The sequence below is a fragment of the Lates calcarifer genome, linkage group LG2, assembly GCF_001640805.2.
Source record: "Lates calcarifer isolate ASB-BC8 linkage group LG2, TLL_Latcal_v3, whole genome shotgun sequence".
Lineage (NCBI taxonomy): Eukaryota > Metazoa > Chordata > Actinopteri > Centropomidae > Lates > Lates calcarifer.
In genome coordinates this window covers 2,952,727-2,969,987 of record NC_066834.1, presented here as the reverse complement: position 1 = coordinate 2,969,987, position 17,261 = coordinate 2,952,727, and the positions used below count along the sequence as shown (strand labels likewise).

Below are 17,261 nucleotides of genomic sequence, written 5' to 3'. Positions count from 1 at the left end.
TTTCCATTACCACACAACAATATTGGCCTTTTGGGAGGCTGCGGTAATTTTGTCTATTGATCAAATCACAGGCAAAGATCACATCACCGTGTCTTAGTTTAGGCAATAACTCAAATACAGAGAAAAAAGGTAAAACCATAATCTGTGTGTGGACAATAGGATATAAACACACACATACACACACTGTGCTGTGCAAACATACCCCGATCGCACACATCACCGTAGAGGTCAGACCAGTCTCAGGTAACATATTGTCAAATAATAAAGGGATTATCCCTGTAATCCAAATGGTGAACACCTCCACCACAGCAGTGGGTGTCACCTTGTCTGATGTCGGTGCAGCCTCCACTCTGCCGTGATGAGAAAACTTTGCAAGCCTCAAAACCATCTGTGAAATTCAGATAAGCTGATGGATCCAAATATGTATAGTTTCAGCCTTGAATGAATAGTTCTGGGGAAATAACGCCGATTCATTTTCTGGGATGAGAGTTAGACGAGAAGAGCACGAAGCTACAGCCAGCAATCAGTTAGCTTAGCTTAGCATGAAAACAGGTGGGAAAAAAACCTGGGGAATATCTCTCTTTGCTTCACATTTTCTTTCTTTGGCCTTACGGATGAAAATAAAAACTGAAATTGATCTCTGCCTTTGTTTCTTTCTCACAAATACTGATTTTCCAGCCCCTCGTGGCCTGAGAAAGAAAAAAAATACCCTGCGTTAATCACATTAAACCCCAGCCTTATTTGCATTTCAGCTCAAATATTGCTCTCATTGATACCTCATTCCCGAACACAAACACCACACAGGCTAAAACCGTGTGGGAGAGCACCTCCTCGGTGTTAAACTCGATTAAAACCGAGGAGAGGTAGTCCTCCTGAAACCACAGCGCGGCCTTGGATGAAACACGAGTCAATGCCACATGAAGAGAATCGATGCATTGAGCAGTCTTGTTTGAGACCTGCTGCTCTTCATTTATACTCCTCAGACTGAGGTGGAGTAGAAAGAAAAAAGGTGAAGCCTTGCTGCTCACTGGAGAGCAGATTTCAAATGTTGTTGCTCGAGAGAAACAGAGCGCTACTGGGAATTTTAAAAAGAAAATAAAAAAAGCTGCTGTGGTGTTTGTGTGTGGATGTAAACATCAGCTGACCTTGGAAAAGCGACACAGCGGGGAGTGTGAGAGTCAGACACACACTGCGAGGGGAGGATGTTAATAACAGGACTCCTGTCAACACTTCTTACACTCTCCTGCTATTCATCTCACACATTTTACGCCTCTGTGTCCACTTAAAAATTGGTTACTGTTTAAATGAGAAATATTTCCACTGGATGTGGCCTCCGTAGCATGGAAGTGTTCAAATCTGTCTTTTTTTCCAGACATGAAATTTGTCTCCCCCGTCTCTCCTGCACCGCGGTTAAACACACACAAAAAAAGTGACAAATAGTTTGGTCACAGGCTGAGGAAAGCCTGTCATGTCTCCTGGGCGAGCCCATCAGTGCCACTCTCCATCATTTCTGTCATTTCAGGGCTGCAAGTAACGATTATTTCTAATAAATCTGCTCATTATTTGCTCAATGAATTGGTTAATCATCACCAGTTTCACAAAGGCCGCACTGAGACATTCACTTTTATCAGTCCAAACCATTTTATTTTAGAAAAAGAACAAAGATGACTCACAGTCAGACACGTTGAAGAAGATAAAACTAGTGATTAATCAATTATTAAAGTAGTTGCTTATTAACTTTCTTGTTGAGAAACTAATAGATTAATCTTCAGATCTAAAAGTCTTTATTCTGTTGAATATAAAATAATACATTTATCGTTTTATTGTGAAATGTTTATTTTACTGTAACGTGCCAACAGACGTGCACCTTTCCATCCACAATAAAGGTTCACATTTGTACCAGTTCAGCCTGAAAACCAAAGGCACAAATACTGAAGTCAGCTGAGGTGACACATTGATTTAAAGGCCTGAGGGGGGTGGGGGGTAGAGGACTGCAGAGACCACAGTTCAGTTTCCAGCAGTGGTGCTTCCAGCCTCATCAAACACAGTTAGTCCTGCTCACTGGTGAGATATTATGTCCTTGTTGCAGCACTGGTGACTCGTTGCTTCTGTCTCCACCCTGCCCAAGACAAGAGAGGTGGGAGTTTGCAGCAACAAGGACTGCAGTGCAGATAAAAGTGATCACTCTAAACTGGGAGACAAAGAAAGCTAACAAACTGATGATTACATCGCAACATTTTTGAACGTATAAATACCAGCTGCAGAATAATCTACTTTCAGGGAGACACACTGTACTGAAGACCCAGCAACATGTTTTTATACTCAAAGGTTCAACTCTGCTCTGCCTTTTCTGTGACAGCGTGACATTTTGATCAGATCCTCACTTGTCATGTTTCAAAGGACTGCTGCCCCTCCATGTTTGAAGCTCACAGGTTCTCTGTTGTTTTTATGACTCCAGCTGTTCAGAGACACCGGCTGCGTCATCCCCCACATATACACCCTCATCAAACATGCACCGAGGTCTCCTTTCATCTGATCAACCTGCTTGCCAAGCAGATCGTTGACGCTGGACGATCCTGCAAAACCCCAGATGAGCTTCAGTGATAATGTTTCCGAAGTTTCAACAACAGAATTTTTTTAAATTCACATTCAGTTTCAGGCACAAAGGACCCAAAGCTGCACTGACAGTGAACCTAAGAGCAAGAGAGATTATATGATATTTTGGATGATTTTTTTTCTCTCGGTCAAAAATCTGCCCATCTAGGAACTGGCATGTGAGGCTGCTGTCTGAATAAACACAATGATTAGTCATAGGCTTGCTGGCGTCAGAACAATCTCCTCCTTCAGAAACTTGTTTTTAACCACAGTTTGAAAACCACTGAGTCAGGGCTGATAAGAGACAAAACACAAGCAAACGACGATATAAACAACGACGACATAAACACTGCAATACAATTTAAATACAATGCAAACTGCATAGAAAACAACAGAAATTAAATAGGTTGGAGGTCGTTGGTTTAAGATTGTTGTCCTGGTGGAATAAATAGTACTCACACAGTGCAGCACATGTTTTAAAGATCCTTATCAATCACATTACACCACAGAGGAGGCGTCTGATTGGTTCTAAATTAATTCTGCAGCAGGTCAAACACTACGAGTCATAAGAACTATTCAGAGACAAGAGCAAGGAGTCCTGCAACAGATGGTCTGGCTCCCACAGAGACCTGGACTCAAAAAGGTCACGAGGTCAAGGAAAGACTCGAAGGAGAATTGATAAGAACTTTATTTCTAACACATGGAAGATGCACAGTGACAAACTCAGTGCTTCTCTCCTTTCCTTTGGTAAGTTAAGGTCCAGCGTCTCCTCTGCTAAAGGAGATATGATAGATCCTTAATATTTAGAGAATTGGCCCAGCTCTTATCACGGCTGCCACTGAGATACTTCCAGGTCATTTCACTCAGTAAAAAACGACTACTCGACCACGGCAGCCCTGATTTCGACCTCATGGAGTCAGTCTGGGATTACATGAAGAGACACCTCAACTGCAGATGCCTGGCAATCTTCTTCCTACCTCTAATCAGGAGTTTCCCTCTCATGAAGACGTTCCAACCTCGGGCTCCATTCCTCATCATCACCACCACCACCAGTGTCTACACTCCGGGGTGGAAGCTTCCTGCATATCAGAAGCACCACCTACATTTGCCTTCTTCCCATGGTGATCCACTTCCTGAAAAGGACTATTTCTCCTGCTCTTTTGCTCCTGATTTAACTTCTTTGCATAAAGTTAATTGATAAAAATAAACTAGTCATCAGAATCCCCACTTTACGTTCAGTGCCTAAAATCTTTTCACACACACACAAAAAAAAACCCCAAACCAACCTCAGTCTCAGACATCAAAGCCTGGTTCACTAAATGAACACGAGTACCACTACGTCTGCACAGGCACTCAGCAATGACCGTGGCTGTAAATCATGCATATGAATTCCTAGAAGGACATTTTTGTTGCGGAGTCTCACTTCTAACAAAATTTCATTCTGTTTGATCGTGTTGCCAGGGGCAACCAACAAGTCCCTCCCTAACGATGATGGCGAATAAGCTATTCAGGTGGAAACAGGAATAGAAAGGAGCAGGTACAAGACTGGGAACTGAGAAACAAAGTGAGTCAGGTGGTGGTGTAGAATAAGAGACGTGGCCTCACACTTATTATCCTGCCCAGTCCAGAAAGTACAGGAGAAACCTGAGAGCTGCTGAGGTTGAGCAGTTGCACGCATAAACCACAGTTGTCAAACACTGTTTTTGTCCTCTGGTGCCGGCTAATGAGAGGGATACAGAGGCAGGAGACACGGCCAGACTCATTACTCCACAGAACCGCAGCTGTAATTGACTTCAACCAAAACATTTCACTCTCCGTCCTTGTCCCGCTAATAGAAGTCACTCCTCTCTGAATCCTTTTGTTGTTCCCTTGCTTTCATATTTCTTCATCTCTCTCCCTCACAGCCTGTATCATTTCACCCATGACAAGCCTCTTGTTGCTCTGATCTTTATGTGCAACAATCTTTTTCCTCCCTTTCTTGCGCTCGCTTCCTCTTCCCCTTAAAGCTCATTTCAGCAGGCAGCAGTGGAGAGACACACACACACACACACACACACACACACACACACACACACACAACCCCCAGTCACCCAATTCCCTCACCTCCCCCAAATGCTGCTGACTGGCAACAAGCCATGGTAACTGTGTCTGGTTGCCATAGTAACCATCCTTGACATGGTCCTAATCAAAGTCGACATTGACTGCTTACTCCTTCTACGCTCACCTCGCCGAGCACTTTATTAGGAACACCTGTACACCTGTTTCTCCACATGACGACAGGCTCGGTTTGAGTAAAAACAAAATACATCCAGTAAACAGTAAACAGACTGCGTTTAATGTGGAGCTTTTCTGGTCATATCGACCACTCTAAACATACAGCGCTGTAACACACACTCACACACTGACGGTACATCCTCTTGTTAAGGAGAGAGGTCTGAGGAGAATGGCCAGACCGGTTGAGGTTGACGAGCTAGATACGATGAGTGATTAGAGAAGGACCGCACATCGAACCTCGAGGTGGATGAGCTACAATAGCCGAAGACCACATCAGGTTTCACTCCTGTCAGCCAAGAACTGAAATCTGAGGCTGAACCAGAACTGGGACAGATGAAGACTGGTCTGATAAATTTCACTGTGCATCTTCCATGTGTTAGAAATTAGATTTCTGCTGAGGCAGCAGATGGCAGATGAATCCGTGGGCCCACCTGTCTTAGGTCAGTAGTCCAGACTGGTGGTGGTGGTGGTGGTGATGGTGTGAGGAGTTTTCTTGCCACATTTTTGGCCCCTTAATACCAGTCACACTCAGATGCCACAGCCTATAGAAGTATTGTTTCCGACCCGGCATGGGACAACATGAAACGATTCATGTCACGATTACTCTGGCCAACGATTACTCTCACGATTACTCTGTCACGATTACTCTGGTGATAAACTATATCATTGTGATTATGAAAATAATAATGAAAATATGCTTTACACTCCTCAAACGGCTCAAAAACACACTGAAATCATTTTACATTTTGGTAAGAAACAAACATTTTTGCTGCATCACAGATAGGACACATCTTTTTTAGTGAAAAACAATCAAACAATCTTTGGGTAATTATAAATCATTAAGTCCTGCTTCAAAAGTAAGGGAAAATAAATATAACAGGCTACATCAAAGGAGAGGATGGATTTTCTAAGCGAATAAATTATAATTGATTTGAATTGTTCCTTATGGGTTGTAGTTAAATTAGTTGAAAGGCATAACTGTAGTAAACTGCACTCAGTTTGCCGGAGACCGCAGCTCTGGTCCGGTCTGAGGCACCGGAGTTTTTTGTTGTTTAGCCACTAAGCTAACGTTACCTGGCTAACGTTAGCTTTGTGGCTAATCAACAAATAGCTTTAATATTAATTCACTGGTGACCAAAACAGCGTCACGACGTGACAAACATTTAGATAAACGTCAAACGTTAGTATAATTGAACCAACGCTTGCTACGTTAAGTAACTGACAGTAACGGCGGTTAGTTTTACCTTAAGTCCTTTGTTTTGGAATCCGTAGTATTTCCCGTTCTCACGCCAAAACCAGACTAATCCTATTTTGATTGGTTATCTACCGTGTTGATTGACAGCTGCTCATGCGCACAACCGGCGAGGACTAGCCAATCACAGCACAGCAGGGCGGGAGTTGCTGCATGAATTTAACGTTCGTTAGCCGGGAGCCCAGAAGGCGTTCAAGGAAACTAGTCACACTTCCACCTAACCTGGCTGAATGAAAGTGATCATGACAGATATCGATCATAGATTAATTACTGAACGAACCCAGGCTTACAAACTAACATTATATAATATTTGTATGGTAAGTAAGGTAAGTTTAAAATTGCTTAAGCTATGTAAACAGCTAGCTAGCTAGCTTACGTTAGCTGCACATCAGAGACTGTTTTCTAGCTACGCTGAATGTTTTCAAGAATTACTTACAAACTTTGTTATTCCAGATGAGTTTATTGAAACATAGGCAGCAGGAATGAGAATGAGGGCTTGTAATTTGTTAGGATTTGTATGTTATATGTTACATCAATGTCTAAACTTGTGTTCAATTAGCTATTTAAATATCTATATCTCTTCCTCATTGACCTTAGAGTGTATGAATGTAATATATATTGTATAATATAATTGTTATTTCCGTAGGTGGAAGTCCTGGGGTGGCGTAGTCAGGCTATATCTTTAAATCTTAGACCTAAGGTCCTGCTCCCAACAAGTGTTAGCACGTGCATACTTTTAAAACTGTAATTTACCATCTCCTAAAGGCTACTTCCAGCATGATAAATGTCTCAAAGCAAAAATAATAAGTTTCATTGACATAACTGTGAGCTCAGTGAACAGGTCTGCTCTGGTCTGTCTTCAGTCTGTCGCTGACTCTGTTAAAAGCACTAAAAAGCAGCACTAAAGAATGCTCCGTTTTGTAATTGCTATCCTCAGTGATTGTGAACATTTCAAACTATTTTTTGAGACAGCTTATTTTATTGTCAGACGTTTCCATGACACCCACTGAAATACCCATAACTCTCACTATCTCCTTCCCAGGAAATAACACAATCAGAGAAGCTCTTCCATTCGTCACACAGCCTGCAATGGCCTCTTGTGCTGCACCTTTACATCCTGTATGCAGGAGAACTGTCTGATTTCATGCCCACAACTTCCTTTATGACGGCTTTATAATGATAAAGTTGCACTAAAGAAGTAAATTGAAAACATAAAATTTCTTAAAAGCCAAACTAGTTCACTACACCACATCTAAAACAATGTTTTTCTGCAGAACTTTTAAAAGATTTATTACCAAACCTTTGCACAACAGCACAGTAATATAGGATATGTGCTTCTTATGAAACACACTCTCTTTCAAGCACATACACATGCACTGATGCAAGATGACGTCTTCAGGATGCTCGTTTTGTCTGACAAACCCAAATGTATTCAGTTTACAAACATATCAGAGAAAATGTAAGAACTAGCGAACGTTCTGCGTTTTGCTTGAAAATTAAACGATTCGTCAGCTGTCATAATAGTCGCTGATTAATTCTCCGTTGATTGACCAATCCTTAAGACACACACACGTACACACGGAGTTTTCATGCAGTGGGTTCTCTGGCTCTGGTTCGCCCTTACTAAGCATAGTGAGGGTATTGATCACTGCAAAAAAAACAAAAAAAAAAACAGCTTATATACAGCATATTTTTAGGTTTGCCACTGCAGTGCTGTGGAAGTGATGGATTGCTGAATAAGGACTTTGAGTAAATAAAGTAGAAATGGTTTGCTGATGTGGTTTAAATGTACACTTTTGTGTTTTTTGTTTTGAACAAAATAACATACATATAGAAAAATGAACCACAGCAGCTACAGAGAGACTGTGAAATGGAAAATCAGAAGGACTTGCTCAGAGATGTACACATTCAAAAGAAGTATATATAGATATATAGTCTTCACTTATATATACAGTATATGAGGACTCATAGGGTGGAATGGTTTCTTCGTTTTGCCTGCTAAGATTGTCCAGGGGAGATCCACATTGTTTCTGTGACAGGCTGATTCCTCGGATCTGAAAGTATAATCCCAGAGACGCTCACACTCCTGCAGCCACAGCTGAAACATGGATCCTACAGAGATGCAACCTCCAGGGACAGAAACCAGCAGCGAGTTGGATCAAAAAGACTGTAGATTATGAGAGGGTGGGTGGGGGGTGAGGTACGCTAACCGAGCTGAAGTGATGCCAAAAGAAACACTGAGCTGCTAAGGAGGAGGAGGAGGGAGCTGAAAAATCAACCCGAGGGAGGAGCTGATGGCCCGGGGGCCGGCTGGCCTCCTTCTCTGCTGAGCAAACACCCACAGATCCCCCGTCATCCCCTGCAGCGCGGGATCAAAATCTGCAGTAATGTCCCCCACCCCTCGCTTTGTCTTTTATTTCATCCAAAATCCCTTCTTCTCTTTCTCTTTAAGCATATTTTTAAAAAACCAACTTGTGAATTAAAGAGAGACAAAAAAGGCAACTCCCACAATCCACTCCAGCCCCAGGACAATTAGATATAATGAGCATTTAGTGCTTTTCCCCTTCAGCGAGGAACTGTGGAGAAAACTGATTTTTCTCTCCCCAGAACCAGCGAAGTCATCCCGCAGCAAAGACGACAGATACTGATAGATGCAAAACATGAGTAGGCAACATGTGAAATACTGTAACACAATCACTGTTGGTTATGTAATAATTAGAAAGAGAAAATACAACCGAGGTGTATAACCAGGAGAGGAACCGACAGAGCAGCAGAGGTGAAGTTAGGATGGAAACTCAGCTGTGGAGAGAAAATAAGATCCCCTCCCGTCTTTTCTGGAGGCTTTTGCTCTTATTAAAGTCTCACCGAGGCTCCTGAAGAAGCCAGATGTGCTCCGCTGTCAGATCAATCAGTCTTATACTTTGTTCTCTCCATCTTTTTTTTATGTTTAACACACATGGAGGAGCACGCCGACACACAAAGACCTTGGAAAACGTCCAGAGATGAACTGTTTGCTCTGTCTCTTCGCTGACAGTCCCATCTGTATCGATGAACCAACAGAAACCACAAGGAAATGCATCATTCGGGCTATTATCAGCGAAGAATGACTTTAAGATTATGCTGCTGGACTCCACCAGGAGACAACTCTGGAAATCACTGCTGGACACAGTGATTTTTGCGTGTCCTCTGATCTTTTCTACAACATTAACTGCTGTTAAACATTCGACCTCTGACCTGTAGGGTTTGGTCTTTAAAGGTCTCTTAAAATCTGTCTTTTTGAGAAATTGACTCGTGCTCCTGTCCTGTTTAAGACCTCAGACCAGGGCTGCAACGAATGATTTTCATCAATGATTATTAACCAGTTGTTTTCTTGATTAATCAAGTAATCAATTCACCTTTAAAAATAATTGATATAAACACTTTTCACAGTTTCTCACAACCCACAATCATTTCTTCAGTCTGTCTGTTTTGTCAGATCAAGAGTCCAAAAGCAGCAAATCCTTGATAAAAACTGAAAATGAAAAAATGTTGGAACTTATGAAACAATTACCCAAATAGTTTATTAATATTCTACCTGTCAACTAACTGACTAACCAATGCAGCTCTACCTCAAACATCCAGGTTAAAGTCTTAAGTTCACACTTTCAGTGTTGCACTCAACTGAACACACAAAAAGTTAAAACCAATGTTTCAGCCTCACACTTTCTTTTTGTCCTTTTGAAAAAGAGCCCAGAGGTTTGTTGCATTTTTTTTCATGTCTCTACCTGTTACTATCCCACCTTCAGCGGGTTGGGTCTCCATGTATCAATTAAACTCAGCACTTTAATAAAATCCAGGTTGTCCTGCTGATGGATTCACTGCGACTGTCTTAAAATCACTGCATCACTCAAACTCTGTTTCTTCCTTAAAGCACATTATCGTCCGAGCCTCTCTCCCTCTTCATCATTGTTTTTCCTGTGTCCTCTCCTCCTGTCTCTTTCTGCAGGTATTCCTGCCTCTGGAGCTGAAGAGTCTGATCTGTGATGACATGCCTCCTGCTGCTCCCACAATCCTGCTCGCCACCTGTTGTTACATCTCAGATTTTTTCAGTCTTACTGCTAGAAAGTCTCGTCGCTTTGTGCTGCTCATGGAGGGACTTGTTGGGTCTCTCTTTGTAAATATAATATTAAGAATTTGGTCTAGACCTATTCTATATGAAAAGTGCTTTGAGATAACTTGTTGTGATTTGGTGCTGTACAAATAAAATTTGATTTGACCAGTGCTCAGACTAAAAGTAATGATGTTGTGCTGCAACGTTAAGACTGGAAAAACTCTGTTTTTGTAAGCCTCTCAGGTTGTTCTGCAGCTCTCTCCTGATTTATCTTTCTCCCCGCCTGATTAACCTCTTAAAGCAGCTTACAGCACAGTGGTCGGCTACTTCCTGAGTGAGTGGGAGACAAACCGATAGGACAGACATGTTGTTTTGTGCTCTTTCCTCGCCTCAGCCTGCCTGATAAACACGTGGTCTGCATTCAAACTGAGCAGGAGGAGGTACACAACCGATCTATACATCCAGCTCCATATAGACAAATAAATCACACACACAACTATGACCTCCCCTCCCACATGTGTACACACATAAAAGCACCACCCAGCACACCACGGCTGATAATCATAGAACAAAGGGAGGCTCCAGTCAGCAGGCGTTCCCGTTGATCAGCTATAGAAAGCAGCAGGGAGCGACGACAGTCAGCTTTGTTACAACAGGAAGAAGCTGCAGCTCAATAGCAGGTAGAGGACAGAAGTCCGACACATCAACAAAGCTCCATCTGTCTGTGTGTGAGCGCTGATATCAGACCGTCACACCAACGATGGCCTGTTGCAGCACGCCACTGAAAAGTGCTTTAAAACCTCTGCAAACATCTTCACACAGGTCAAAGGCAGGAGGAGGAAGTGGGTGTCTTCTCCATTCAGTCCAAATAAAAGATGAGTCTGCTTCATAAAGCCTCTCCGTCCTGTCGGATGTGATGTGAACACAGCAGCAGAACAAATGAAAACACAGGTGTTGTACAGTTGCAGCACCTGTGAGTGTTTTCATTGTGTAAACAGAATAAGTCATGAGAGATATTTGCCTCTGGTCGTCTTCTCTTTCCGTCGCTGTCCTGGCCTCTGTGTTCTGATTCCCCTCCCTCCCTGCGCGAGCTCAGTTCAACCCTGTTGGCCTTTTGTATTCAACAGTCTACAGGCAGACCTGCTGGCGGCCGGGTCGAGGCTGTTTGTAAAGAAGTGCAGCATCAAGCGTTCTGTCAGACACGTCGCGGGCTGCGGGTCAGACTAACACAGAGGCACACTGCAAACAAGAGCAGGCGCAGGACAGAAGAGGAGGATTTGTGATGGAGAAACCTGAGATGTGTGCACATACAAATAATCATGCATTCACAACATGAAACCATTTCTCCAAATGCACGACCCCAGCTCCATCAGTCCAGGTCTGAAAACAGAAAACAGAAAAACCTGCTGCTTTCATCAGACTTCAACCAGCTTCACTCTTCAAAAGATCAAAAATGATGCATAATGGAGGCTGTTTGTGTTTCAGATGTGGACGTTCATGAGAGTGTCTGTGAAAACAAGGGTGTGTACAAGCAAAGCAGAGTTGTAATGTGTGTGTAACCATGTGCAAGCACAGATAGTATGTGTTTGATCATTCTGAGTTATTTAAAGATCCCCTCCAGTCATGTTTTAAGGAATACAAAAACTCTGCTTCGAATAATAATTTGCGTGCGATATGGTTTTCCACTAAAGTTGCAATCAAATTCTTGAAATTACATCCACCCTTTCTCACTGCTTGAAAAATCCATAATCTGCGACAATGCAAATATTTTTCATTTCAAACATTTAACCACTGGATAACAAGACGTCTTCCACTTCACTGAGAAGTTCATTCTCAGTCTGCGGCGCTGAAGGATTCACGTTTCCACATCTCACTTGGCGTTAAGTTGAAAATATCGAACCACGGCTGGTTTCTAGTTGTGCTCGTGCACACGCATTAAACTTTCACAGTTGAAAGTGAAAACAGCCTTGTGGTGTCAAACTCATTCATTGCACATTCATCAGTGAAGGTCAAACATCCAAGAGAAACAATAACAAGAAAAACACCTCAGCAAAGAGGAACAAATCACAATTTCCTCGTTTTTTTTCTCTAATTTTTAGACTTTAACATAATTTGGAGAATCCTTGCAGTCCATGCCTGCACTCACTGCCACAAACTCCTCTGAACACATCTTCCTTTGATTAGTCCTACAGTTTTGTCACATGTAGAAGTCAACATGTAACACGTTTCTATCATCTGATTCAACACGTCTGTAAAGTGTGAAGTCAGCTGGTGTTTAGAGCAAAAATAGTCTTTAAAAAAAACAAACGCTGCACTGGTGTGAACGTGTTGCTTCACTTACTGATGAGAGGATGAGAAAATCGGAGACACACCTGAAGGAAAAAGAATGTGCAAAGTTGTTTTTCAGGCTCAGATGCCAAACATTTGCTGGTTCCAGGTTTATAAATGTGAGACTGCCTCGCTCTTTTTGGTCCAACATTATAGCAAATTGGATATTTTGGGGGTTTGGACAAAACAGGAAATTAATTATCTCTCCTTGTCCACCTGAGTGCTGAGATGAGTCATTTTCAGATCAAACTATCATTTGAGAAAATCACCGGTTTAATTGCGGATGAAAATAATCATGAGCTGCAGTCTGAGAGTAAATAATAAAGAGGAATCAATCTGACTGGTCTGCGCTGTACTTTGCAAGATGGTGACGCACTGCAGTGCAAAAGTTGAACAAAGTTCGTCTTCCCTGTTCTGATTTCCGGTGCAGTGGTCTCATATTTATTGTCAGTGAGGGACTGGTTTATTTGGACATGAGGATTACATTTAATATTGTCAGATCCTCCACAGAAACACATCCCCAGCATTTATCTCCTGTCTTTGGCATTTCACAAATCACTGCTTTGTCAACCAGGCGTAGTTTTTCAGCTAGGTTTGCTTCTTTGCTTCATTAGATAGAACATTACCCAGCGAAGACAGAGAAGAAAGACGGGGGACAGTGTGTAACAAAGGAACTCGAGTCACGGCACGCTCCGAGGAAGCTCAGATCATCCCGTTCCCGGTGTCAAACACGGATCATGAACAAACCAAAAATACGAGGGGAAGAAGTGGAAGAAGGAACGAGACGAGGCAGAAAGTCTGGATGTGTCTCCAGTGTGTAACGGCGACGCACATCCAGAGAGGGGAATGAAGTAAAGCTGAAATATTAGGGCCTGTCTCCAACAGTGTGTGTGTGAGTGTGTGTTAAAGCAAGGACAAACTGTTCTCGCCGCCATTATGGTGCTCACTGGTAGCACTGGAGAGGGGGGCAGGATGCACTGGAGGGTCCTCAGAGTAATGAGTAGCAGCAGGCTGAGAGCCTACTTACTTAGTATGGAAGGGTGGAGGAGGAAAGTGAATTACAACTGTTTGGCGACACCTCGGGACGGACCGGGCGCTTAAAACTACATGACATCATCACGCCGCGCGCCCGCTTCAACACCAGAGTGAGCTCAGTGCAGAGATGTTAAAGAAAACAAAAGAAACGCACCAACAGGTCGAGTAAAACTGAAAGCAAACAAGTCAGGTGATTGATGGGAATCCATCTAATTAGCCGATCAATATGAGATTTAAGACGGGGCCGGTCCGGGCCGGGAGCTGCTCTGGTCTGAGAGCGTGTGTGCTGACCACACTCGCTCTCCATTTAATCTAAACTGACGAGATGAGCAGAGCGGCCGAGGAGCCACGTCCTCGATCGACAGCTGGGAATAAATGGCTGCATCAGGGCAACAGAGTGCAGCTTTGTGTTGAGAATAATAACAACGTCTCTGTCACAACTCGACGGCCGTCAAATCATATGATAATGTGGATGATGCTGAGACATAAAGTACAGCTGTGACTTAAATACCACATGATGAGAGAAACTCTTCTTCCTCAGCGGGGGTCATGTGAGAGGAAGCTGCTGCTACAACGTGTGATTCTTTAAAGGGTCATTTCACCTCAACACACATCTTCAAGTCATAAATAATAGTTTTGGTTTTACTTCAAGGTTTTGAGACTTGTTGCTCTGAAATCTTTCCCACAGTGGAGGAGGATGAGTTTTAATTTAATCTGTGAGGCTAAAAAAACAACACCTCTCTGCAGAATCTGTGTCTCGGGATAAGCTGCAGTTTGCTGTCAAAAGTTTTCATTTGGTTTTTGCAATGAAGAAACAGTCCACACAGTTTCAGAAATGCTGTTTTTGTTTTGTTTCTTTGTGCAATAGTTCAATCCTGTGAACATTAAACAAAATTTCCAACTTAAACCAAAACTATCTGCATGAAAGTGAGAAAATCTGCATCATATTTAAAACACACCTCAGCTCTGATTATTTCTACTAAAAAAGTGCAACACTAGTAACCACAGATTTTATTTGTTGGTGTACATCTACACAAGAACACATTAAAGCATTTCCAGTCACTGAGCAGAAAATAAACTCGATTATATTGTCGGAAGTTTCATTGGAGCAGAAACTAAAAAACTCTTATAAAAAGCTTCAGACAGACTTGAAACCGGGGTGGAAGAACTGATGTTCACTTTGAAGGCAGAGAAAGACGACTGATTGAATGTAGCGTTCACACTTGTCTGTTCACTTTGATGTTGAGTCATGAGTGACACCAAAAGCACTTTTTTTTAACAAATAATGCCTCAGTATTCCTGACAACAACCACATCTGTACTCACTTCATCCTCATGCAACAGACAGAAAGCCTTTTCATCGAAAACGATGACGATTTCCAAAGCATCAGAAAGCAGACTTCACTTCGAAGTGTGTGTGTGTGTCTTAAGACCTGTTGCCAGGATACTACCTAAACCTAATAAGCCAGTTAATTAATGATGATTCACACTCCCTTGCTGCAGAAACAACAGAACCCGGCAACTAAACAGTCAAATCAAACATTTGGTCTCTGTTCCTCAAGAAAACCGGTCGTCCTCAAGTTTCTTTACGAGATTTTCCTGCAACAACCAGATCAGATCGGAATGAATCCAAAATCTGTCCGCTAAAATAATTTCCTATGGGAGGCCTGGTGGCATTTTGAGACAAACTGTTTATCTGTGTCCGCTTCATCTTGTGTATTAATTTCCTGGCTGTCCAGTCTCAAGACGGCAACGAAAGCCCCACGATAAAAATCGGATTCTGTTCAGAGTTAAGCCTCAAGATGGAAATGCCTAAAAAACAAAAAGCAGGAGCTAAATGCTAACAATACTAACATGCTCATGTTTAGCAGGTTTACTGTTTACTAAGGGGCTGGATGAGTTTTCTCTGCCACCAAACATGGTTTCTTGCCGGGAGCAGGTGGTGGTGACGGTCGCTTGCCAAGAGCTTCGGCCATCGTTTCCTGTTCAATACAGGAGGCTATTACACATGTGGGGGTGCAGCGGTTAGCGCTGTCGCCTCACGTTGCCCATTGCCCTGCGATGGACTGGATCTGTCCGGGGTGTTCCCCACCTCTCGCCCAAAGTCAGCTGGGATAGGCTCAGGCCCCCTGCAACCCTTAAGCAGTATAGATAATGGATGGATGGATAATGCATCCTTTCTTCTATCTTGTGATGATAGCTTAGCCCCTTTAATGCATTAGCATACAATATTTGCTAATTAAAACAAAATGCAAAATACAGGCTGACGGGAAAGTCTTTAGTTTTGTGGGTATTTAGTCATAAACTGAAAATAAAATATTGTCGCGGGACAATTCGCCCAACAGACGTTGAGCTACCTCTCAGGATAAATGAAAACCTTGACAAACTGGTGAAGCTAAATGGACATTAAGGTTCAGAGGATTCATCCTCTGGCGACCAGGAGCTTTTCATCCAATAGTAGCTGAAATATTTTGGTCATCCATCGTCATCCACAGAGCCATGTGACAGACAGAGCGTCTCCCAGTGTGCCCCCACAACATTACCACCCCCCGACAAAACACTTTAAAGCCCTCTATTCAAACACACACACACACACTTGGGCAGATTAGTGCAGAATTTGCTGACGGTTGGAGCTGGAGACGCAGCAGAGAGTACAGTCTTAAGGCGTCTCTGTTACGCTACAATCTGTAGATTGTTGGAGTGGTACTTTTAGAGAGGCTGTACACAAAATCAACATTCCCCTCCTTTCACACAACCAGGGGAGCGGGGGAGGGAGGATAAAAAAAGAGAGAAGTAAATCCTTTTCTTGAGCTGGAGAGGAGAGGAAGCATCTCAGTGACGGAAAGCATCAAAATCTAATGTGAATTTGTAAATGATGCCTGCAATTACTCCTCCTGATGGATTTACATATTCACATAAAAGCGTCTTTATCCTCTGTGGCAGGAAATGAGAGGCAGTTTGTGTTTGTGCGTTTGGACACTTGGATCAGGTCCGAGCTTAATTCATGGAGATGTGAGGTGGACGGTAATTTGTTCTGCATGTCAGCTGCTGACAGCTGCAGAGGCCCTTTGGCTCGCTCAGCCACGGACGCCTCATTTATTGGCCAAACCAGGCAGGGGCGGCGTGAATCACAGCCAGCAGGTAAACCAGGAGGGGGGCTGAACGCAGGGCCTGGCGTACGCTCGGCAGCCCGCTCATCGTTACAGCCCTGCGTCATCTCTCTGTCACCCAAATTACATCGACAGGAGACGACTGCGGCTGGCTGAGCTGAGTTACAGCAGGGTGTGGGATGATTACAAGCCTCGGGTTGGGCGCAAGAAAGAGCAAGATATTTGTAGGATTAGTCTCCGTTGGCCAAGCAAGTGTGGGCGTGTGTGTGTGAACGAGCGTGTGTGTGTGTGTGTGTGTGTGTGATATTATGCTGTCAAACACACAGAGCTGAACATCAAAGCTGTGGAAATGTTGGAGTGTGGAAAATCAGGATGAGGGACACAGAACAACTGATGTGCACAACAATGAGATGGGATATATGTGTGTGTGTGTGTGTGTGTGTGTGTGTGTGTGTGGTAGGAGGAGGAGGAGGAGGAGGAGGAGGAGGAGGAAGAGGAGGAGGAAGAGGGACAGCGAGGCTCGGTGGTGATTGCTCCGTGTAGGAAGTAAAGATTACGCCTTCTCTCGCTGCGAACGT

General features: G+C 43.1%; 1 protein-coding gene and 1 long non-coding RNA gene across 2 annotated transcripts in view; both read right to left on the bottom strand.

The window, feature by feature from the left end:
• fam189a1 (family with sequence similarity 189 member A1) overlaps nucleotides 1-17,261 on the bottom strand; it is a 76,475-nt gene that overhangs the window by 56,297 nt on the left and 2,917 nt on the right. The gene's annotated exons all lie outside the window — the stretch shown is intronic.
• Nucleotides 1,635-6,203, bottom strand: LOC108889670 (uncharacterized). Its single transcript, XR_001962021.2, has 3 exons — nucleotides 6,114-6,203; nucleotides 2,385-2,576; nucleotides 1,635-2,119 (listed from the first exon to the last, which is right to left on the bottom strand). It is a non-coding gene; the product is annotated as an uncharacterized LOC108889670 (long non-coding RNA).